Consider the following 26395-nt stretch of genomic DNA (forward strand, 5'->3'; position numbering starts at 1 on the left):
GGTAGACAAAGGAACATCCCTTCACTGCTATTATGTAAAAAGGTGAATATGCATGTGACACCTGTTCTACACATTTTCACATAATAGCAATGAAGGGATGTTCCTTTGTCTACCTGAGGAACTGTATATTTTGTCCGCTTTCTTTGTCAGTCACGTTCATAGTGCATGTAGGTTCCCTGAATGCATGTATGATCATCTTTGGCCACAATGGGAATAATGATTAAAGAGTCTTGCAGGTTACCTAAACATTTGTAACAGAAGACAGACTGAAATATCTTCAGAATATGTCAATCTGCAAATATACACAGGCATGTGAATATGGTATGGGTGCTTTAAATGGTTAAGATAAAACTGGGGGGGGGGGGTCAATTTTTTCATACCATTTTGAACATTACACAGAAACTTCTTGCGTCAGTGTGCACATGTACAAGCATGAGTTTTCATACTAACTTCATCACTACATCTCATTTAAAAACTGTTCCAGCCCACCTGTATAGTTGTACATGTTTGACTTATTATAGTTTGTTTAATACAGAGTGCAAATATAACGGATACTGATCTAATCACATACTCTGACAGTAAGTAAATCCGGACACTTACCTCATTAAGAAAAGGGAAACAAGGTTCCTATTGCAATATTCTCTGTTAATCTTTTTAATGTAGCAGGAGCGAGTGTAATGGAGGCTAACTTTCACACCATACAGGCTTGTCGTAATATTCAGCTACCTGGTAAGAAGAGAGCAAATATACAACAACAAATTATTATTTTTAATTGTTCTTTAACATAGCATCTGTTCAACTATGGCATATTTAAAAGCAGTCAATGAAATTGCATAATGTTATTGTGAATCAAATAAGTCACCACACATCATGGTAACACTGTAATATTATGATTTTATCATAATTGAGATATGTATTGGCTTCCAAAGAATGAGTCATATTTGGCAGGGACACATATCAGAAGTGAAAAGGGGCATTCATAAGAAGGGGAATTGGCACTTATGAGAAAGGAAAGAGGGCATGTGTCCAAGTAAAAAGAGGCACTTATCAAAGGTTAAAACGGGGCACTTCTCATACCTAAAAAGGGCAGTCATCAGAGGTAAAAAGGGGGCATTTATAAGAAAGGGGAAGGGCACTTTATTACAAAAAGAAAAGGGGAAATTATCAGATGTGAAAGGGGCACTCATCAGAGGTGAAAAGTGGCAACTATAATTTAGCAGGGACGTGCACAAGTTCAAGATAAAAATACTGTGAAATATTGAGTTAGAAAGAAATTGTTATGAGAAAGTTAAAGCGATTTTTCGTACTAGGGGGTCAATTATGGTATCATTTAATTATTTTTAACAATTCTAAAAAAAATTGGACCATAAATGTGAGAGTATTAAGATGGCATTTTGAAGGGCAGGTTATATGTCGCAGATGAAACTTAAAAACTTATTCGTTCAACTGAGAGATCTTTTTTTGTAGAATTTAGTAAAACGGAGCTCTTAACCAGCGCAGCTGAATATATTTTGTATAAAAGCTGCGCTATATAAATTTAATATTATTATTATTATTATAAAAGAGCGACTCTTGGACTATCTAAGGAATAACTCTGTAGCATGTAGGATAGTGGAGGTAGGCAAAACAGACAAAATGTCAACTTGATGGTCATTAAGGCTGTGCATAACCGTGTAATAAGGTACTCGAGTACATTCCCAGGCTTACAGGCGAATACTCAAATACTGGGACGCCATGTTTTCGGGGGGGTTTTTAAATAATTTTTGTTAGAGTTGTTGATTTTTTGTTTGTTGCCACCACCATACTACGGGAGAAGCATCCCAAGTCCGTCTCCGAAAACTCACACGATTTTACTAGGAGTTGCAGTTGAAGGCACCGATTTAATAATAATAGTAAACAATGCATTTTTTAAAACAAAAGATGACAGAATAATCCATTTTCCTCCGAGTCCAAACAGAAATCCAAACATTTGGTCCCAGTTTCTGAGTGGTGAGTTGACAGTGATTGAGCTGAAAAACATTTTTACCCATGCCGGCGCTGCCTCCCAGGCACGGGTAAGCGTCTGCATGGACAGTGCCAGGCGCGGGCAACAAAAAAAAAAATGGCGGCCGAGTATTCGAGTATGAGAAATCATACTTAAGCAGTTGTTAACAGTGCAAGTAATCCTCGCAGCCTTAAATGCATGGGTGATTTTGGGAAAGGAAAGTACAGTGACCCCAATGGCATGCTAATGTATGTGCATACAAATTTGGAAAGGAATCGGGATAGAGGAAGGGACCTAATAAGGAATAATGAATACAATGTACAAAATGAATGAAATTTTTGGAAGAAGAAGAAAAATTCAGAATGCGCAAGATTACAAGGCATTGACAAAGGTGGCAATGCGAAGAAGCAGCATCCAGAAGCAAAATAAGTAGAAGGTATTGATGAGGGCAGCGTTAATTCCATGCTTATGGGCTTGCCAAAAATCTTATCAATTTGTCTAGCTCTGGGGATATATACTATGAAGAAAATGTATTTCACTTCTGTTGAACACATTAGGTAAAGTGACAACTATTTATTTGAGAAATATAATTAATATGTATATCTTTGTGTGAAGTACAAGATCGAAAAATAAAGAGATGTGGCATCTACATGTACTGCTAACTAATGACAATCAATTTTGAGGCTTGATACCCCTCCTCCCCCCCCCCCCCCCACCCACCCCCTGTTTACCCATTATCCAGAAGTTATGAAAAGTACATTGGCCTGACTGACAATGAGGGCTACTCCCCCATCCAACTCCCTCCCACACTGACCATGGTGATTATTGCAGAGGGGACAGGGACAAGGCCCCAAGCAGGTGCAAAGTCAGTCCTCTGATGCTTCATTAAATCAAAGAGAAGAAAATCAATGGCAGGTTGAGCGATGATGGAGGGGATTACTGTGCACAAGCTGACATTTCTCTATTCATAAAGCCATACAGAAAGCTTATGAACTATGAGCTATCAATTCATGCTTGTTCACCTTATTTAGAAAGGATATACACTGAAGCTCATTCCACACCTTTTTTCCCACAATGCAATCGCATGACCAGAACTCAACTGTATCTTTAATGAAAGAAAGAAAAAATTGCCAGTTTCTTTCAGCAAAATTATCAAACTGAGGAGCTTTCACTGATCTGATACATTAAATGATACCTTAAATGGACACTGATAATCACAGAATCAGGGCGCGTACAGCTTATCATACAGATGTCTTTAGGGATCTATCTGTATGCTATGGAGAATTAGAGCTCCAATGGATCATGGGATTAAATCATCCATATGACAAACAAGGTGAGATAAAAAGAGACAGTCTTTATACCAAAACAGAGATTAGACTGCAAGCTGCAGCCTGATTGCATATTCCGAGGTAACGAGATTGAATTAATTTGAAGCCTCATCATAATGTCGATGAAAGCTAATTCGGTATGGGCAGAAATGAGCCATGGATTGTGATGAAAAGTACTCATCAACCAAAGCGAGCACACTTTCTATAATTTCTAGAACTTTCTTCTATGCTTCAGAGGAAGTTTAGTTCTGGAAAAAAAAAATTATAATGTGGTGGTGAGCATTCTTTCTTATTACTATTAGTCCATGGTCACTTCGTAATAGTATTTACAATGCCAATTTATGAGGATTTTAAAAAATACACATTCCAGAAAAACAAGGTTATGAATGAAACAATGGGTCTGAATTCATTGTCAGGCATTTAACATTGAGGCTTTTGGTTTCTAATGACTTTTTATTGTTTTTAATCATTAATTTCAGAAATTATTTTACACAGCATTGTGAGTGATCATTACTAATCTATGTAAGAATTTTTTTTTTAATGCAGATGACTTTGAATTTTTGCGAAGAAATAGTGTATGAAAATACATATTTAAAGCAAAAATATGTCTTTAATTGCATTATATTGAAATACCCTCTATTATTAGCTCAAAACTACTTGAGAACCAATTAGTTTGTTTTAACCAATCTTGGATCAAGTGTGTAATTAAAATTAAAATTGAAATAGTTCATAACTAAAATTTCATTGCAGCCAAAGACAGAATTGCAAAATTAGTTTACAGGGTAAAAATACAAAACATGAACAGTCATGACAATCTTAATATATAGATACACAAACAATAATACAAGAACATTTTAAAGGTGAATTTGGAAGAAAGTGATGAAAATATGCATGTTTGCTATTGTTGGAATGCTTATGACATAAGGAATACAAATTTATTGATTGACTGATTAAAATTTGCATGTGTAGTTAAATTATTATTAGACTTAGAAAGATCAATAGTGTAAGCAGAGGAACCAGTTAATATTCTCGTTCGTAACATAGTATATGTGACATATTTCCGTGGACTGTTCCTAAACCCAGAAGTACAACGTATTATATCAATATAAATTAGTACACAAACATGGGTCATTTTTTTAGTAGATTTTGCCATTTTTGTGATATTAAATGAAGTGTTTTATTGAACTTACAATAAAGTAATAAACATTCTTTCAATTATACAAGCATTGGCTACTTCACGATGTTTGGTTTCCTTGTAATATTGACGTTTGGTACTGTAAAATTGATCGCTTGCAGATCCTGACACACAAGCTTCGACTATGTTTTGTTTTGATAATTAGCGTAACTTGAATTTCGCAGCACAGGGAAAACTAGCGATAGCTCAGCTCAGCCATTCGTAGTGCAGTGTCCACTGTGTTTCGGTGTATTGCAGGCTTTGCAGCGTGACATTTTTTGGAGATAATACTTGTTTTTCTCGGGTTATAAATTAGCTGAAACGTCTGTCAATCAAACAAATTAAGCAAGGAGACCGCGATCAGAATGCAGGTGAACTAAAACGGTTGTTTTCCTCTGCTTGTAATTTCTACTCGTCTAGTTGAAATGTCCGCTGATCAAAAAAAAATCAGCAGAGACGGCGCGGTAGTGCGGTACTTTCTCTTCGACATGCATGTTGAATCGACGATACAACAGGGAAGAATCGTCGGAATAGGATGATCGAGAATCACCCCCTTTTCCCCATCGAAGACTTCTTCAAATTATAATTTCAATTGGCCAGCCAGATGCTCAGAGATGTTGAGCAACCTAGTAAGTCAAAATTGTAATTACTCCCTTTGCATATTTTGAGATAATGTCGCCCAACCCGCTGTTTGAATGTTTCCCTATGCACCCGCTGAACGGCCGCTGAAGCTCCGACGCCCCTTTGGCGTCGGCGTTGGAGCTTCCTGGAGTAGCTGCAGCTGCAACTCCCGCATCACGATTTGATCAGCATTTACATTTTCGTCATCTTTAAATTCGCCCAATTCACCATCATCTTCACTTTCTATACCATCATCACTGCTTCTAACTTCTTTTTCATCATACTCCAAGATCATTTTGAGTTCATCTGAGCTGTCTTCTGTCATTTTTACTGATGATTAATATCCTGATATAATGTCTATACTTTCACTCTGATATGTACCCTGCAGTGTTATCTGATTGCGAAAAGAATGCGCGCGGTGACCATGTCATGAATACTCCACGGAATGACGTCACATGCCCAAACCTCCTAATGGTATCATAGACGAAATTCTTTCAGAAAAACTTGATTCTCGTAACTTCATTCCATTATATCTTGTTCCCCTTATGTTTATTGACAATGAACTTAAATACAAAAATAAAGAACTGAAAATAACCTTTCTAACGATACCTAATTCAATATGAATGAAAACCCCCTTTAACATAATAGATATTTCTATTGACATTCAAGGAGATGATTAAAGTACGATATCATATAATTCATTTGGAGAAAAAAATAAGTGTATGTCTGTAAGAAAGTGTGTGCCCTTTGTAAAGGGCAGCTAATACCCTGTCTAATGATACCATATTCATAATTATGCTGCTACGGACGACCGAGCAGCAGGTTTTTTCAAAAAGTATTGTCAAAATCCTCTTTATCAAGTTTGGGATGAAGCAATAAATGCGGATCAGGCCTAAAAAAAATGTTGTATTGCCCTTTGCGACCGACCCAAATATCTTGAAATCTACAGTCGGCTTTTTAAAAAAAGTAGTTTTTTTTTTTTTACCGTTTCTAAGAGCAAAAATGTATTAAAGCATTCAAAACTGAGATGGTTTTCAAATATGTTTGTTTAAAAACATAGTTGCGTTCAAGCGATTTCAAGCGGAGATCTCAATCATGATTCTATAACGCCATTACCGTGGCCTGCTTCCGGTTTGGCCGATAGGCGACAGTAAACAAATTCAGAAAGCACGCTGCGAAGTTGACCTTTACTTCCTGGGTCAAACTGCACAGTGTGATGAGCAGTGGCTGGGCTTGAAATGAGCGAGAATCAGCATTGATAAAAAAATCGCTTGAACGCTCTCCCTCAGTAACCATGCTTTTTAGCGGTGTTTTGATTTGTGATTCGCGTTTGTGATTGTAGCTTGAAAAAATCACTTGAACGAACCTTCAGTTAGCATCCTTTGTTTTTAATGACTTGCATTAAATAGTTTTTGTTTTAATACCACCTTTCTATTAAATATATTTATATGTTTTGTTACATTAAATTGTTAAATTCTTGTCATATGCAGTTAATGTAGAAAAACTAAATTTTTTTTTTTTTAAAGTAGTTATTACAAACAAAGGATATCTAGACTATAGATGCAGGTGATGGATGAATAGAAAGGCGGATAAATAATATAGATGGATGCATATTGTTTGACTAAAAAGGTAGATAGACAAATAAATAGATATGAATCAATAGATAAATGGACAAACTGATAAATAGGCAGATGCATTTATTTATTACAGTAAAATATGCATAACATCTGTACATCATATACATGTCTAAGTAAGCTAATGATATATTCAGGCTGATATAGAAAAAGGACCAGTAATGCCTTGTGGCTACTTTGCTCAGATAGGTGTGAGGATAGTAGCACACATTAATTTCCTGCAACATCAGCAGAAAAAAATTGTCTCAAATTCTGATTGTCAAATCTCATTTCCATCCAATTTATTCTGATGACGTACAGCTGACAATCTGGTTAAAGCATTGACATTGCCACAATAGTATACAAATTGAAATGGTTGGACTACCGGTATGTGTATACCATTGCAGGCGATGCGGAGCGTCGCAATTAACTCACTGATAACACCAAAATCGTTTTAATAATAATAATAATAATACATACGATTTATAAGGCACCAAATCCACTTGATAGTCAAATGCTCAAGGCGCAGCTTGTGCAAAAGATGAAATACATACATGATACATTTATACAAAGTGCGATAGGAAAGGTACAGACATGAAAGGTTATGGTAATCAATTATAAGCTAAATTAAACAGATATTTCTTAAGATTGTTTTTTAACACTTCAGCAGAACTGCTATTCTTAATCCATTGAGGGAGAGTATTCCATAATGAAGGTCCAGGTCCCACTTTGTTTTAACCCTAGGAGTAACAAGTAAGCCAGAGTTTTGAGACAAAGCTGTCTAGAAGGAAAGTAATGCTTAATCAAGCCAATGTTATACTGCGGAGCAGGGTAATGTATACAGTGAAATAATAGCAAAATAATCTTGAAAACAACACGTTTTTCTACGGGCAACCAATGGAGTGATTTGAGGACTGGTGTGATGTGACTGTACTTGTTGGACAGGGTCACGACACGAGCAGCAGCATTCTGTAATCTTTGTAATTTTGCGAGTAGGTTGTGAGGCGAACTAAACAAAAGGCCATTACCAAAATCCAAGCGAGAAGAAATTAAAGCATGAGTAATTTTCTCAGTGGCACTACGGTTAAGATATTTGGGTCATTCCATCGGGTTGGGTCTTTTCAGCATTTTCAAGTGTTTGAATGTTTAGAAGCTATTTACTCAAATTTAAATGGATTTTTAGAAAAATAAAAGTATGTTATATTGAAGAGTAATGTAGTACATAATAAATAAACATGAAAACAGAAACTTGTTCTTCATATTTTTTTTTTGGTGAGAGTTTTACTACCAATGTCTTAGCAATTTTGTGGGTGAAAGTTGTGACATGAAAACATGTCATTTTCATGAACTTATTTCTGGAAAAAAATTCATCATAATGCAATGTTTCCTACTTAAAACATGTCACCTTTAATACCCCTACTATGTTTGAGAAGCTCAAGTGAAATGTGCAAAAAATCAGCAAGTTATTTCATTTTGAAAAAACACAATACCGACGTTACCAACAATGTCCTAGGCACTTTTTTCGTAACGGCGGTAATTCTAGCATTTTACACAAATTTAGCAAGATATTTTCTCAGAAAGTTTCGTCTTATTGGGAAGGTACAACCCCTCATGAACATATGTAGAAAGAATGACGATTAAATCGGTCGGTAAATATAAGAAAACAATTAATTTACCGCGAAAATCGGGCGCGATGTCCTTCGTAATTTGGTAACGTCGGTGTGAAAATACGGTGTTTGAGATATAAACCAGCCTGCTAGCTTCAGTTTACGGTGTTAAAATGACCTGCTAGCTATTCACAAATGCGCAGAACATGTTTTTTGCCGGACTGCGACGACCTACCCCTACAGTGCAACCACAAACGTGAAAATGTCCTTGTAACGTCGAGCAGCCATTTTCGCCCGTCAGCGCCCAAATTGGTAAGTAATATGTTTTTAAAGTTATTTTTATGGCCCCAATTATTATCATGGACAATGAAATTCCATGTTTTAAAAATGCAATTCCGTTTTAAATTGTGTTATTTTTAACTTAAAACGGCTTTCAAACCATCACATGTGAGTGAATATTTTACTGTTGTCCCACATACTGATATATGTGTTATAACAAAACGTGCAAAATCGATGCCGGACTTTTTCCCTTAAAAAGCTAGTTTCTTAAACAGAAATTGAATTTTGTTATAAGAATCCCGTAAATAATGATATTCATGATGTTCCTACACCTCAGATTTTTTCTGACAAGTGTTAAATTAATTAATATTATTTATATGGTGCCATTAATTGTCATTGAACAATGATGGCTAAGCCTAACGAAAAACACAAGTTATTGAACATTGTTTCCTTCAAGTTAGGAAGTTCAATCTGAGACCCGAAATACCAACATTTTGGGCAAAAAGGGGGTTAGGGGGTTGGGGGGTTGGGGTTGAGATGGAGAAGAATGGGCGAAAGGGGAGGGCATCCCCCCCCCCCCCCCCCGATTCAATTCAAATTGGATACATAATAATGTAATGATTTTTTTTTTTTTTTTTTTAATTTTTTTTTTTTTTTTTTTTTTTTTTTTAATAAATTAAATAATCATTGATCTGGCTCCCCCTTCCCCCTCATCCAAAGGTTGAAGTGAGGGATAAGGGGCTTCAACACCTTCCCTCCCCTTCCAAAATAATGATAAATAACAAATATAATTTTTTAACAAAAATTTATAATTCAACACAAATATTAAACTTAAAAGAAAAATCAAAATGAACAACCAATAATAATACCTACTTCTATTTGGGCATGAAACGAGCCAAAAGTGAGGATGGTGCCTCCCTATCCATCTTGCAATCCTCTGTCTAGTTGTTCCATCCTTAATTCTTACAATTTGATTTTACAACAGATCTAGATAGAAGTACTTGATAATTGCAAACACAACACACGTTTGAAATGAAAAATCACAGAAACAATTTACAGTTTTGTTTTATTTTTATCTCATTTAATATTCTTTACTCATTGTTTTTTATTTATTTCTTTTCATGCATATTTATTAGATTGCCGCATCCATTTCGTTCATGGCTCCTCTACCTCCCTTGAGGATTCAGCTCCGGCAGAGAGATATCAAGAGAGCAGGCAAAATGACCAGTCATCAAAACCTTCCTGGAAAACAAAGATCTTTCCAATCTAATCACTATTTTGAAGAAGATCATTGATATCTATCAATATACCTCTTGTATGAATACTGTTTTTTAATTTACTGATCAAGGGATAAAATATATTTCAGATGACATTTGATGTAGTCTGTCATTTTTCAATGAGTATAAGAGGATAGTTACTCTAATATCATCGGATGTTACTCGGACATGATGTCCGTGTAACATTGGTAACTGGAGGTGATGAGGCGAATATAGACCATAAATCTTGCAGGTTTCCTTTCAATTGTGTTATCATCTCATTAAATATGTTTCATGCATCAATTAATTGGCACATTTCTTGGAATGTAGCCAAGATTTTCTATGCAAGAGAAAAGATTACCCTTTAGAAAAAAAACATGATCTGAAAATTGCTAGTTCCTTATTTGTTTCATGTTTATAAATTGATATAATGTTGCTGTGTTCAAGTTTTAAGTATTCTAAACTATTGCTCCCATCATCTAAATGTTTTCCACACCCAAAAAAGTGGAGTACAGACTGTGACAAAGTTTCAGATCAGAAAATAAATGAGCAAGTAAAAAAGATGTCCTTGTAACGTTGGTTTTTTTGGTGTGTCTGTTTTGTCATTTTAAATGAAAGTGTGCGAAGGAATTCACACAATTCCAATGGAATCTATTGAAGAATGGGTGTTAAAAACAGGATATAACAATAAAAAAATTATTCACCAACTCTGAATTTTGAACCTTCATGTCACAATTTATGACCCAAACCGATGGAATGACCCATTTATGAATAAAACCCAAATTGCGTAACTGATAACGTACTGATTTTGAATATTTAACGGTCATCAATGCACTCAACGTTGCCAAGATCACTTTATCACCGAGAATTCCCCATCTTTAATATATTTCCTTTGTTTGCCAACAGATTTCGCTCAAACTTAAAGGCCTGAATTCACAAAGGAGGTTTGTCGACCTAGGTTTATGTGCATCATATGATGCGTTTTTAGTTTTTACAAACCTTGGTTTGTAAAATTGCATCGAAATGCGTCATATGAAGCACATAAACCTAGGTTTGTCCACAAACCTCCTTTGTGAATTCGGGCCAAAGTGACTTGGTAACATTGCCTCAGATTCTAAAACAAAATCGGATTCAGCAAAACCCATGATGACCCAGGCCTATTTGAAATATTTGAAATTTACCGGGAGCACCGGTAAATATTTGATTACCGGTATTAAATTTCTCGAAAGCAGAAATGTTTCAGGGGCTAAATTTTCTAGTGCTTATTTAACACATCCACAGGGGCATCCAAATATATCAACATTTTAAAGAATTACTATCAGTATCAATACAATTTTCAAAATTTCCCAAAACTTTGCATTACCTTTAATTATTTAGTCAAAATTTTTGACTGAAAACTCACTTAAAACTTGATCTGGCATCTCTGCCATTTGCTTCTGTAATATATTTCAATCAGCACTTCACTCATCTCATTATAGACATCATTTGTGGTTGGTAGTGCTATTCAACTACTTGGTAATTCATCCTAGCCTGACAGCTAGTGGATGCCCATATCCCTTTTTTTTTTTTGCATCAAAAGCAATTTATAACTTCTCTCACAGGAAAAAAGCCTGAGAGAGTGCAACTTGCAGGGAACGTGACAACCATGAATGTAAGCAGGATATATCTGAGAAGATCAGTCTGAAGAACATTTCTAAGACTCTAAATAATAACTTCCAGTGCCAAGGTGCCTGGCAGGGACAGAAGCAGCAACCCAAACTAGGCATGGGGTCAGAAAGGTCATGAGCAAAAACACAAAAGATTTCCCTGCCTATAGGCCCATTCACACATGCCAAACCTCAATTATTTAAGTCTACACCCAAAACACAGCGATTACAGTGATGTTCGGACTGTGGTTCAAAACACACCAATCTTGCATTTTAGAGGGGCAAATTACCACATTTTAGGGGGGCAAATTACCACATTTTTGTGCAAGGGCTGTACATTTGAATGAAGTGAGATTTGAACATTGATGCTTTATATCTCACCATGCATTACACTTCCAGTACGGATTTGTTTGCTATTACGTCCACGGTATATACACTGTGTGCGTATGCTGTGCTATGCTGCATGCAAGGTACAGCTGAGAACATGTATAGAGTACATGTGTCCCAGTGGTATGAGTACCATGGTGCATGATTAGACAGAGCTATGTTTAGATCTGATTTCAGTAGAATTTTCAGCTAGAGTTTGCCTTTTAGTTCATTATTTTAGTTTGCATTTAACAGACCCCATCACACATATTCCTGTATATTAGTTTAAGGATGGGGCACTGCACCTCACAGGACAATACTAGCAAGCAGGCTAGATCAACTCGGGTCAGTGGGCATGCGTATTCAGGCAGTCAGCGATCTTAAAGTGAACATAAGTGAGATTGTCAAGCTCCTGCAAATGCGTGCAAAAATCATTGATGATCAGAACACAGTTTAAACTCTGCTTTTTGTGACATTTTTCATCAGGTCATCATTTTATGGTGGTACATATCATTACTATAAGTAAAGCTTATACCTCTAGTAGTTCTCGAGATGTTGCAATATTGAGCCTAGTACCTGTAATTTCAAAAAATGACCTCTGTTACCTTTGATCTTTGACCTACTTACTCCAAAATCTACTCAGATCATCTTCCCATTTTGGATACATACTATCCCCTAGTTTGTAGTTCATACCTCAAGTTGTTCTTGAGATGTCGCGATTACAATAAGGCACCACTTCCAGCGGGCCGAAGAATTTAAAAAAAATTAAACAAAAAGATTCAAAACAGCCATGTATGAAATATGCCCTGAGGAAATGTCACTTTACTTTCTAGCAAATCCCCATAATAGCTCTTTTGAGCAAAAGAACAACACTTATGCTGAATAATACTTTTTACTGAAGAAACAGAAAGACATTGTGGATAACCATGCAGTCATTCACCATACTTTGCAAAGGGACTTGTAAATTGCTGTCAAGTCCCTGCTTTGCACGAGACACAAAAGACAACAGAAGAGCAAATATATGCATCTGCTGACTATCAACATGTACACATAATACATCCTCCTCACATACAACCTTTCCCAACATCATCTTCTTTACTCAAACAGAGGGGGGAAAATTGTTTCAGCCTTCAGGGCCTGAACATCTCCAATTATTCATCTTGGCTGCTAAGATTGATAATTCTGTTAATTCAACATGAAGGTCAGAAAAGTATACACATTAAAGGAGGTTAGATCGGCAAGGAAATAGCTTATCCATCACAAGAAAAACCAATGATGCATCATCAATGGCCCATACTCCTGTCGTCTTGGATGCTAAAATGCTCATGTTATATACTATTCTCATATCACCTCTTGCTTATGATTCTTCCTATTATAAACATATCAAATAATGTGACTAATTAAAGCACTTAAAGGTACCGGTAATACAAAGTTTTGGGAAATTTTGAAAATTGGGTGGATAGTTATTCTTTACAATTTCGATATATTTGGATTCCCCTGTGGATGTTTTGTATTAAAGAGAAGGTTGAGTTCTGGGAAGGGGTGAAAAATAATTTGTGAGCGTTATCATTCTTATTATGCAAGTGCTGAAGAACATCAGATAAGACATGTTCCCTGAAAAGCATGGCTCTTCAAATGCCTTCATATTCTAAATATGTCATGTACATCGTAAAACTCGGGGGGTGGGTTTTTTACGCCACGTGTTCATGTAGTCCCATATACATCTTTCTGTGTACAGTGTTCGTAACTTTACCAAGACTTGGCCAATTTTTTTATCATTTTGATGATTCCAGAACCTTGCAATACACACAAATTTTTATATGCTAGATGATCAACCTTTTCTGGTCGATTCCACACCGTTTCTTTCACAATGCAATCGCATGACCAGAACTCAACTTCATCTTTAAAGCACTAGAAAATTTAGCCCCTAAAACACTTCTGCTTTCGAGAAAAATTGAATATAAAAATTTACCAGTGCTCCTGGTAATTCAAAAAGGGCCTACGGCCGTGCTCTGGTAGTTGCGACCATGAAAATCTCTGAATATGCAGTTGTGATATATAATTTCCAATATAATTTCTTAATATTTACATGATCGTATTCTCCAGTAAATTCTCTTTCTTCTCGTATCAAAATTGAATTAAAAGTATGTTTTTCTGATATAGAAAAATTGTTTCAAACTTTTCACTCTGATTTTTCACGATCTTTTTGAAACATACTCCCATCATTTTTTGTATGAAAATAAAGCTTAAGATGTGCTCTTTCCAACCAGTGGATTTTTAAACTCAAAGACAAATGGCGTTCAAGCACATTGAGCTAAAACTAGGGATACAAATCGGCCGTCAAATAAAAATGGCGACAAACGAAGTGAGACGGTACGAATTAGAGGGTAAATCTCAAGCAACTGTGTCGTAAGTAATTAATGGATTTTGATGAAAATGACATGACATGAAAGACAGAATCCTGAGCTTTCGAGAGACATATAATTTTATAATATTTATTTTTTCCATGATATGAAAATCTTCCTTCACAAAGAGAGAATTTGCGTGGTTGAGCTCTGCATGTCCCCACTCAACGCAGCTCTTCTGTGATACCTAATTTGAGTAAAATTATGATAGGCATGCAATCCTGTTCATCTGAACTAATTGATTGTTATCACCAAATCCTCTCAATCACTAGTTCTCGCTTATAATCATGAAAAGAATGAATCATTGAGAACACACAAAGTGTCAGTAGTCCTACCCTACTTCCCCCCTGGTTCATCATAAAAGTATCCTTGCCTATAAAATCAACTCAATGCCAGGACTAAATTGAAAGCTGATGAAAAAATATTGAATATGACAGTGCCTCGCAATAAGCATGTTTCTAATCAGCACGTATTAGCATGTTTGCAAATTCTATTTGTAGCGTGTAACAAAAGGGAAAGAAAAAATTATATATCCATTAGTTTTAGGGTAGAAGTGGGAGCATGCAGCCACAGAGGAAGATTTTTTTTTAATTTGATATGGCTAGGACAGAGAAAGCTTTGTTAAATTTTACAGGCCAGTTCATATTGTTTCTCATTACAAATAAAGGACATTCTTTTTACAGAGTTTTATCCACCAACTAAATAATTGTAAAATCAAGATTTGAATATAACCTAACCTATACACAAAGAGGAAATATTCTAGACAATTAAGAAAGAATAGGAAATACTCATTGACTAATATCTACAGTTAGAATTATTTCACAATGTGGCAATTGATGATGGGTTTCAAAATCTAATACTGGGTGTGCAGACCAATTTGCAAAGTCACATCATAAACAAGTCCATCGAGGCACTCAATCACAATAACAAAAAGTTCTGTTAATCTTAAATAAGATTAAAATCATCTTAACTTACAACCACAGACTACTTTATGTCACATTAATGCTCTTTATAATGACAAGACTTGATTTGGTATTTCTTGTATAGACTAACAGACTTACAAAGCGCATATTGTTAGTGTATGAAAGTTGATACATGAATTTATTCAAATGTATGAATATGAGAAAAACAATATGAAATAAAAGGAAATTCAAGCTATGTAAGACAGGAAAACCAAGATCAACTCATTACAAAAGGATTACTCACATATCACCAACATAAGAAAAGTTGTTATCATTCATGAAATCAAATAATGACATCAGCTCAGCTTTTGTTCTCTACTTACATGAAATTGTATTCTGAGCAATGAGGAGTTACTATACTTTCAGCTGGCAAGATTGTAGGAGAGTTTGTATGTCATGTTTTTGAATGGTTAGGTATTGGCTTCAGATTAGGCCTGAGTCGAAACGGTTCCCCGCCCGGTCCCCAACCGTCGCGCCGAAACCCAGGTTTGAATATTCGGGTTTCGGGTTTTTCAAAATTAAATTTCACACTGATATTTTGAAATAAAGAACTAAAAATATGCAATTCACAAACTTCTATTTCAATTGAATTCAATAAATATGCTTTAGAAATAAATGGATATTGCTTCAGTTGACGGTAGGTGTTTTTATCGCTCTAATATTGAGGCTGCAAGAAAGGAATCACACTTCGTGGCCATACCGAGTGCGTTCAGAAACGGAAGTGGAAATATGACCCACCGAAGACTGAGCAAGTTAAGAAAGTCCCACACACAAGACTAAAATGTTGATCAGACTATTACAATTAAATCGTAATACTAATAGGCATAAATTTAATTGTCAAAATATATCCACAACAATAATTTAAAGCTCTTGATAACATCGAAGTGCCTTTCCTTCGTTCTAAAAATGCGAGTGTAACGGCAAGCTGAAGTAGTGAAGTTACGAGTCAAGCTTGATATGCGTGTTTACATCCCTACACCGTCATCCGAGCAGATCGGAACAATAAGCATTAAAGTATTTAAAAAAATCATGTAAGACTTTCAGGGACTCCAATTCAACAAAATTACCGTAAAATAATAATTTGCTTTGACAAATATTACTATAGATATTCATAATATCTTACAGAAATAATGATATTTCATGAGCTACATACTCGATATCGAGTTCAGCTAGCCATCATTTTGAAATGAGACGTAAATTGTCATGCAGTGCAGTAGACTATTAACAGTGTGCGGCAGAGAGGAAAATATTACGTGATCTAAGGCAAGCGAATATCACGTGATCTAAGGCCCAAAAAAATTTCCCTCTCTGATGCATGCTGCCCTCTACAGCGAATTATGGCCTTCTGCACATGGAAATTGACGAGTGACTCCCTTTAAAGAGCCTGTTAAAAAAAAATCACAAATACGGCAAATAACGTATCACTAGAAACTGATAATTGAATTTAAAATAATTTCAACCTTATTTACACATTACTTTATCCACATAAAAAATTTTGTCTAGGGGATTAGACTTCATGCTATTGCTACAGGAGGCCATTGAAAACACTACAGTCACAACTCTGCCCCTGCTACAAAGCATGGCTCCACAGCAGAGGAGATTAACAGATTTGTCTCATTAGCGATGGGTTTAACAGACATTTCATCATAACAGGGTTAGATGGCAGTACACAGGCTAGCACAGGCGCATGATTGTATGTATGCCCTCATTCGCAAATTCGATGATGTTAGGTGCTTCAGATATTATTTGTTTATATGTAGCAAGCCTTATTTGGGCTGCATAGGCAGAAATAGTACCCTGAGGTATTTACATTTATAAAATGGGATCCAGAATGTAGTCGATGAGAAGCGTCATAATGGATCGCGTGTGCATGCATTAATTTCTACCATACGCGCACAGGGAGTGCATTTTGGTAACCGTGCAAAAAAGGTGCAATAAAAAGGCATAATCAGGGGTGATAGTGAGCACTAAAAAAAAGAGGGACAAAGAAAAAAAAAAGGTAAAGGAAAAAAAATGGTAAAAATAAAAATAAATAAATAAATAAAATAAAGATTTTTTTTTTTTTTTAAATAGGGAAGAAAAAAAAAATCGGGGAAAAATGAAAAAAAAATAACAAAGAATCAGGAAACTTATTTAAATCAGGTTTTTATCAGGCCTGCATAATGCACGCTGCGTGTAATTCAATGGATGTTCACACGGTACCATGCAGTCCTGTTTACGAGGCAACAGATGCCCTAATCGTCTGTGCGCAGACATTATTTGTATGAAGGTTGCAGGTTTACAGTGTTATCACCTTGCTAAGTAAGATTGTCGACTCTATTTTATAAAACAAATAATACACAGGTTTTCGTTCGTGATATTATGGCGATGGCTATTCGGGTATTCACAATGGCAAAAAATACGCTCGGCTACGCCTCATGAATTTTATTGCACCATAGTGAATACCGTCATGCGCTGCATCGACCATAATGCAATCACATGTATGTATTATTTGTATAGCATTAAATCATAACATGATCGCATATTATACAATACCACATCACAACTTTTTCTCAAAGGTAAAGACCAGTACTGGTCATGCGATTGCATCGTGAAAGAAACGTTGTGGAATCAGTTAGAAAAGGTTGATCATCTAGCATATATAAGTATTGGTGTGTACTGCAAGGTTCTTGAATCATCAACATGATAAGAAATTTGGCCCAGTCTTGGTAAAGTTACAAGCACTTTAATCAGTAAGGCTGTGCACAACCATGTAATGAGGTACCCGAGTTCACTCCTAGGCTTACAAGCGAATACTCAAATATTTGGACGCCATATTTTTTATTTTTTTATTTAAATTTTTTAAATTAAAAAAATATATATATTTATTTATTATATTTATTTATTTTTTGCCACCACCATACCACGGGAGCAGTATTCCAGGTCCGTCTCCGAAAACTCATGCAATTTTACTTAAAGTTGCAGTTGAAGACGCCGATTTAATAAAAAATAATAACAGTTGCAGTTGAAGGCGCCGATTTAATAATAATAATAACGGTAAACAATGCTGTTTTAAAAACCAAAGATGGCAGAATAATCCATTTCCCTCAGAGTCCAAACAGAAATCCGAACATTTGGTCCCAGTTCCTGAGTGGTGAGTTTGAAAGAGATTGAGCTGGGAAACATTTTTACTGATGGTACCATGCCAGCGGCAGGCGCTCTCCCTGGCACGGGTAAGTGTCGGCCTGGACAGTGCCAGGTGACCAGGATTTTTTTTTGGGGGGGGGGGGGGGGGGGGGGTTAAATATTTGAGTACGGGAAATCGTACTCGAGTAGTTGTCAACAGTGCGGGTACTAGTCAGCCCTAGTCAGTAATCCCATTCACAAACTACTAGATTACGATTTCTCGTACTTGAATACTCGGCCGCCATTTCTCCCCCCCCCCCCCCCCCCCCCCCCGGTCACCTGGCACTGTCCAGGCCGACACTTACAAGCTGCACCTTCAACTGCAACTCCAAGTAAAATCGCATGAGTTTTCGGAGACGGACCTGGGATACTTCGACCGAAGTATGGTGGTGGCCCTCAAAAAACGTATTCGTCTGTAAGCCTGGGAGTGTATTCAAGTACCTCATTACACGGTTATGAACAGCCTTAGTTACAAGAAGCAATGTAGATTCAGTGCCTTGCATAAGGAATAGACCTATATATATCTTGACCTGTCCATTGCATGTGTATGAATAACATGACCTTTAGCTACATGTATTTATCTTCATGCTTAAATGTATTTCACAAAAACTGGGTGAACTCACAGCTTAACGATCAAGCTTTTAACAGATTATCATAAAACCACACACTTTCTGCCAACGCTGTTCATAAAATGTGCCCTTTTGTGTTTTTAGCCTGTAAAAGAATCTTGGCAATATGAAACAATTTATAAATGATGTTCAAAGAATGGAATATGCAGATATACATTATGAGCATATATGTCTGATCCCCCTCTCATCATAATGGAATAAAAATCTGAATATGTGAAACATTTCCACCCCCCCCCCCCCCCCAGCTATATTAAGGTTGGGAAGGGATTTTACAACAATAATTCATGAAATAAAGTAATTTTAGTAACATTTAAATATATAAGTAAATATATGTTGGATTTAAAATTCAATGCAGGAACTTTTTTAAAGGTAATACAAAGTTTTGGGAAATTTTGAAAATTGGGTGGATAGTGAATCTTTACAATTTTGATATTGATGCCCCTGTGGATGTATTATAAGCACTAAAAAAATTAGCCTTCTGTTTTCGAGAAAAAATTAATATAAAAATTTACCGGTGCTCCCGGTAAATTTTGATGAATTTCAAATAGCGCCTTTGGCCGTACAATGGTAGCTGCGACCATGAAAATCTCAGAATATGTAGTTGGGATATATAATTTCCAAACGGAAATAGCTAATCGGTCGATTTTAGTCAAGATACATTGTTTCATAGCTAAATTGATATCTTGACCTTGAGAGGGAGCTACACAACATAACAAGTTTATTATTTATAATTTCATAACTTTAGACTAGATTTCAACCGCGACAACAATCATTGTAGGAACGCATATGCTTCCAATAATTTGAACCAAATTCATTACCCCATACCAAAACTTTGTAATACTTTTAATATAAAATTTTTTAATAAGTGACTTAGGGTACGTTAATGCTCAACTTGTTCTGGCCAGAATGAGGAATTTGTTATGCGTTTAGTTCAAAACACGATTGCGTCCTTTCTTATATTTGTAAAATCACTGAAAAACGGCGATCGTAAACTCACACAAAGGTGCGCTTTGGATCGGCGATTCTGGGGAACCATAAACGCTCAATCATTTGTAAACGCGTTTAAATGGGGTCAACGTAGCATGCGCAGAGCCAGAATCATGCCTGGAGGAGCCAGAGAAGTGAGCATAAACAGTACACTGTGGAACTGCGATTACGATGAGCGTTTCAAATCGCTCATTCTGCCTTCAAAATTGAGCATAAACGCACTCTAAGGGCAGCAACACCGTAATTTGCAACTTCCAATAAAAGTCTGGAATGTGAGAAAAACCAATGGTTTTGCTTGGAGTGTAAATGCCTCTTTAGTTGCGTTTTATATTGGTTTATCGAGTAGTAATTTTTTTTAATTTAAGGGTATTTCGAGGTGTAAATGAGCCAAGTGATCGGGTCGAAAAAAACAAATGATAACAAGAGATACATGTATCTTGTATCCCTCTAATTAGGAAGTGGTTACACGTCTCACTCAGTGTATGCTTTGTGTGCCTTGGTTCACTCAATGAAGGTTTTTAGAAAAATACCATGATTTAAGACTGTTTTTGTTTTCTGAAAGAAGAAAAAAATATATATAATTTCTTGAAACTTGCAAACTTTCTAACCTAATGCCTAATCCAACAACATGCAAAGAATTTTTTAATGTTCCATTGCACCTATTACATCATTAAATGAAAACAAACTGAGGAATCAAAAAGAAAAATATAGCCTCTGTGAGCAACCTGCATATATATCCTTTCAATAATAAGACCATACGTACAGCATACTTTGACAATCCCATCATGCAAATTGATCCCTTGTAAAATTGAATGCTCCCGATTCTTACTCCCAATAGTAAACGTGATAGATGTATTTTTCACATTTTTGCCAGCTTGTGGAGCAAGCATGGACACGGACAAATTCATAATGTGTGTGACAGATAAAGACAAGGATCACATGCTTGGGTCATTGGAAAGAGTAGGATGTGCATCCTCTCTAACTACACATGAAATGATGACGTCACTATACACTCAGTGTGTCAGTGTGTGCGTGTGAGGACTTTCTGCCTCAATGAATTAAAATTAGAGATGCTTTAAAACCGTTATAGTCAGGAATCCAGTGATAAGCAAAGTATCGTAAAATGAAATATGAGAGAAGGTACTGTATATTACATGATAACATGCATCACTCCACATATTTATCAATCATATTGCACGACATACTGAACTAACATTTTTTAGGCTTAAATCCCAGATTTAAGTAATAGTAATACAGTGTACTGATGTGAACAGCACTATTTCGTTTCCAGTTATGTTTGATATTAGTGTTTCTACTGGCTGGTAAGTACTGGTAAACTCCAATCTAACTAAGTTTCCCACATTAAACATTTGTCTGGAGAAGCAAAGGCCATGGGTTCCATCCCCTGCACAGAAGTCATGTCACTACGCCCTTTTTTTTTTTGGGGGGGGGGGTCTGTACTTTAGAAACACAAGTCATTGTTAGGGGGGATTTTCAGCATCTCAGATGACATAATTCAATTCAATAAGGGTTTATTCAAATTGACTTTCTTACAGCCGAAGCTGAATTGGACGGTCATTTACAAGGTAAAATACATCATAATGGTTAAAATACAGCATTATACATGATAACATGAAATATAAAAAAAAAAAAAAAAGTCGGGGGTGCACCTTATACACAGGTACAGGATATTTTGAGTATGAAATATGTAAGAAATTGCAGTTTTGCACACCACTAAAATTAATCCACCTTAAAACTTCAGTATTTAAATTTTACCCATCATATTCTAGCTCATCCTGAATCAATCGAAACTGCCGTTATAAATATGGGTTGCAAAGCACTTCGCCGCATGGGGTTGTTGTTGCCAGCACAGCTAGCTAGCTACTGTACTGGCCGGGTCTCTCGACAGGATTAATAAATCAGTTAAACAGCTTTCTAAAAAATTCTTCTTTACAACAACATACCGATTGTTTAATTTTTAAAAGACAAAATAAAAAGTTTTCTCTTATTTTGAACACCACATGCTTCTTTTAAAAGCTGAAAATTACTTGGTAATCACAACAAGTTTCTATACTGATAGCTGTTGCAAGGCAAGTTCAGACTAGTCAGAAAGAATGCGCAGTGCACTTCATTAGCTGTAATGGTGCCAAAACGAAGCCAAACAAATAAACGTGATCGTAACAAGAAAAAAATCATTAAAAACTACGGGCACAGGAATGATTTCTTGTTACGATCACGTAGATTTGTTTGGGTTCGTTTGGGCACGTATTACAGCTAACGAGGTGCACTGCGCATTTTTTCTGTGACTAGTCTGAACTTGCCTTGCAACAGCTATCAGTATCGTAACGTGTTGTGATTACCAAGTAATTTTCCGCTTTTAAAAAAGCATGCAGTGTTTAAAATAAGAGATAAATATTTATTTTGTCTTCAGAAAATTTTAAAATTAAAGATGACAGAATTTATTTTTTTTCCCAGATTTTTTTCTTCTTCTTCTTCTTCTAAGTAGGGGTGCGCCTTATACACAGAGATTTACGGTAATCAAATAATTCCCCTGGCTCTCAACAGAGACGTTAAATTATACTACATTGTTATGTTATTTATGTTATTTAAAGGTATTTGTCTATGATATGTTAATGTATTGTTAATATTTTAAACAAATGTGAGCCGTAAGACGATTTTTATGCCTTCATTTTATTTTGTGCATGACAATAAAGAAATTCAATTCAATTCAATTCAATTCTTCCAATATTCATAAATTGCACAATTTTAAAGCATGTTTATATGTTTTTTAACTAAATCCCGAAATTATTTTGGGCTAACATCCTTATGATTGGTTCTAATGGAATGTTCCCCATCAAGTGCAGACTGATGACTGGAATAATAGTATAACAATCAAGCAATGTATCAAAGAGAAGGGCTAGTTCTGGTTAAAGGAAAAATATTGGTAGTGAGCAATCATTTTGCTTTTGGTTTCATGTGAAAGAATTTAAAGCATGTATTAATATTGGGTAAGGCCAAAACTATTTGGAGTTCACATAGTAAGTATGTCTTTGGGCCTTTCAGTCCAGTGAAAATTCTTTCCTATGAAACTTGCTCCGGTACAAACTCTACGGGCTCATGTGTAACCTCTACGGAGAATGATTTCACCCGTTTCTTCCTCATCTTTTTCTGTACAGGCTTGCATCGTTATGATTGGTCAAAATTTGCCGAAAAGATGGTCAATGCATGAACAAGCATCGCCCTATGTGTGCCCCTTTCAAGTACAAATGGGTCACGGTAAAGAGACAAAACAAAAAGTTTGGACGTAGTTTTCCACATGAATACGTTACCTAAAAAGGAGGCAATGTGGGTATATTTCATGAAGATTTGAGTACGATATTGTGTCATTCATGTCACTCACTTTTTAGACATTATAGTGATCTCATTTTCATTCATGACTGACATTGTGTGTGGTCTTGTATCCCTCGCTAAGCTCAGCTCATTGATTAGTTTGGTGAAGGTGGTACAACTACAAATTAAGCCCCCATCACACTAAACTAGTTCTCACTACGTTCTGGAACAGTCCTAGAAAATCGTAAAACAAGTTGTGGTCGGGTTAGAATGTGTAAATAATGTCTATAATATGATCCTAGTTCGTTCACAAACTGTCCTCAATACGTCCATCTCGTCTGTACCCCGTCCAGATGGACATATTGAGGACTGTTTATAAACGATCTCAATTGACTTGGGCAAATTTTTCATCAAATATTTGTTGTTTAACTAAGCATGAGTTTCTAAATACAACATTTGTTATCTAAATATTCTGAAAATGTGAATTGCGTGTATTCATTTATTTATTTTTTGGCTCCTGAGCTGTGTGTGTGACCCAAGCTCAGCTACCTTCGCTCATTTTTTTCTCTTCCACTTCTGTAGCTCCAATAAATCTTTCCAAATTATTATGGGAGCAAATTTTAATTATTTTTCAAAGCAAATATATATGATTGAATCTACCTTGTCTAACAAACAAAACACTATGTAAAAATTCTATCGTAAAAAGAGTTGTGGATAATAAGCATTAAATTTTAATTTTGTAGGATGCCGTTATATTATCAATCAAATGTCTTCATTCAAAAACTTGATTGCAAACAAAAAATTGTAATATCTTCAGTGAAAGTAAATGATTAGCAGCTTGCAATTGTTTACAATGTTTTCAAATTGAGGAGATAATAGATTATTAACCTCAATAATCGATTGGATTAAATTATACCTCCCCCAAAATTCAATTGAAGGGGACCAAGTCGCAACCATGTGCTTCATTTGTACACTAAAATTTGTATAAAGAAATGAAAGTAGCATCATTTTTGTACGTATCCATATAATCATATTTTCATTGTTATAAAGCATGTCAAGGGCAAATATTCATATATTCAAGGTCATTTATTTTAGGGCGTGTTCATGCTTCACTTTTTCTGGCCAGAATCAGGCATCTGTTACACGTTTAGTTTAAAACACGGTTGCGTCCATGCTTACTTTTGTAGAATCACCGAAAAACGGCGATCACGATCGCCGATCGTAAACTCACAAAAAGATGCGTTTACAATTTGTAAACGCGTTTAAATGGGGTCAACGCACTGACCTCTAGTGGGTCTACGTAGCATGCACAGTGAAGGTTTGCGAATCCAGCTGGAAGACCAATTAAGGCCACACAAGGAGAATTGCCTGGATGAGCCAGAGAAGTAAGCATGAAAAGTACACCGTGGAACTGCGATCACGATGAGCGTTTACGATGAGCGTTTCAGATCGCTCATTCTACCTTCAAAATCAAGCATGAACGCGCCCTAAATATCTTGATGTTTCTATGAGAGACAGAGAGAGACAAACACACATACACACATGCACACACACACACACACACTTCTTAATAGAATGGCATTTTCTTGATGGGAGTGACAATGCTATGCCCAAATATCCTCAAAATATGTATATTTGGCGGCGGGCGCCACAAACATTATTCATTAGTATGTTGATTACAAATTATTTTCATAAATATTACAGATATCATTTTTTCCTTATTCGCTCGTAAGAATCAGAAAATAATATGCCTGTAGGTGTGTAAATGGCACTTGAAAAGTTTTAGAGTGATGCACAAGAAATATTCTGAGATGAATTGGGATTTGATTGATTTAAAAGATTTTATTATGAATGCACTTCGCAACCAAATGGCTGAATTATGTACAATTTACGTACAAATTGGGGGGACGCGAAACTTGCTACTTCCCAAATGGGTGACGAGACTGAAAAAAGGGTTGAAAAACACTGTCAATAGCTATTCCTTTGAAAGAATTTCATGGTGTAACCCTGAAATCTTTACCCACTATTCAGTATCTCCACCGTTAAAAAATATTGTTGGTACTTCACGCAAATGAGAAGGATTCATCAGAACATAAAGGAACAAAAAAATTGTTTACTTTTTGGCAAAATATTCTTAAGTTGAATATTTCTGTAATGCTTGTCATATTTAAAATTTAATAATAATACACGGTTAGTATGAAAGAGCTTGATTTAATCATCATGCTTCTTGATTCCTGCTTCAAAACCATCTCCAAAGGTAATTGAATATTACAGAGTAGGCCTACTGCGTAACACCACACAGTATCAAGAAAGTACTCACAATTCAGATGAAGCGTCCTGGTGTTATTGCCCCAGTACACAGCGGTAGTACCAGCAGCCAACTTGTAAATGCGCGACTATGCACAATGAGGGAGAGTGAAGCTTCACTGATACCATACACAACGAAAGGATGCACCACACAAAATGTCCTCAAACACGACCAAACACACACAAGCCGGTCAGCATTCCTCCTCTCTGTGTCTTATGAGGGGCAGAAAGTGTACTAGTACTTTGGTATGAGGATACGCTGGGCACTAACGAAATAGGGAAGCGCTGTCTGAGGTGAAAGTGTTCAGGCTAACTGTCTTCTCTCCAGGCAGACACAGCAGTGAATGAGGGATCTGTAACAAGGCAAGCTGAGTAAATGACCCTGACCAGATTGAATTCAGGCAATGCACTGAATACCACTCTTGCTCAAACACTCGCCCATTTTCTCCCTCTATTCCCAACTCCATGTACCTGTCTCTTCCTCTCTCTCTCTCTCTCTCTCTCTCTCCCACCCCTCTGTACATCATCCCCCTCCTTCGCTCTCTCTCTCTCTCTCTCTCTCTCTTAATCTCTCTGACTCTGCCCTTCTCTCTCTATATCTCTCTCTCTCTCTTTCTGTCTCCGCATTCTCTCTATTTTCATCTCTCCATTACTCTTTGTCCCCTTCTCGGTATGCATTTGTAAATTCCTTCATCTATCTCATTTCTCTCTCCATATCCAATCCATCTGTCTCGGA

At 36.2% G+C, this 26395-nt stretch overlaps 1 protein-coding gene across 1 annotated transcript in view; it reads right to left on the reverse strand.

Annotated features, from left to right (window-relative positions):
* Positions 1–26170, reverse strand: part of LOC588140 (poly(rC)-binding protein 3) — a 144373-nt gene extending 118203 nt beyond the window's left edge. The window contains exons 1-2 of the mRNA XM_030973096.1: positions 25673–26170; positions 601–726 (exon numbers count right to left, since the gene is read on the reverse strand). The gene's annotated coding sequence lies outside the window, so the exon portion shown is untranslated. The remainder of the gene's footprint in view (positions 1–600; positions 727–25672) is intronic.
* Positions 26171–26395: the final 225 nt, after the last annotated feature.

Source organism: Strongylocentrotus purpuratus, unplaced genomic scaffold (genome assembly GCF_000002235.5).
Source record: "Strongylocentrotus purpuratus isolate Spur 01 unplaced genomic scaffold, Spur_5.0 spur5_scaffold_6, whole genome shotgun sequence".
NCBI classification, from domain to species: Eukaryota; Metazoa; Echinodermata; class Echinoidea; order Camarodonta; family Strongylocentrotidae; genus Strongylocentrotus; species Strongylocentrotus purpuratus.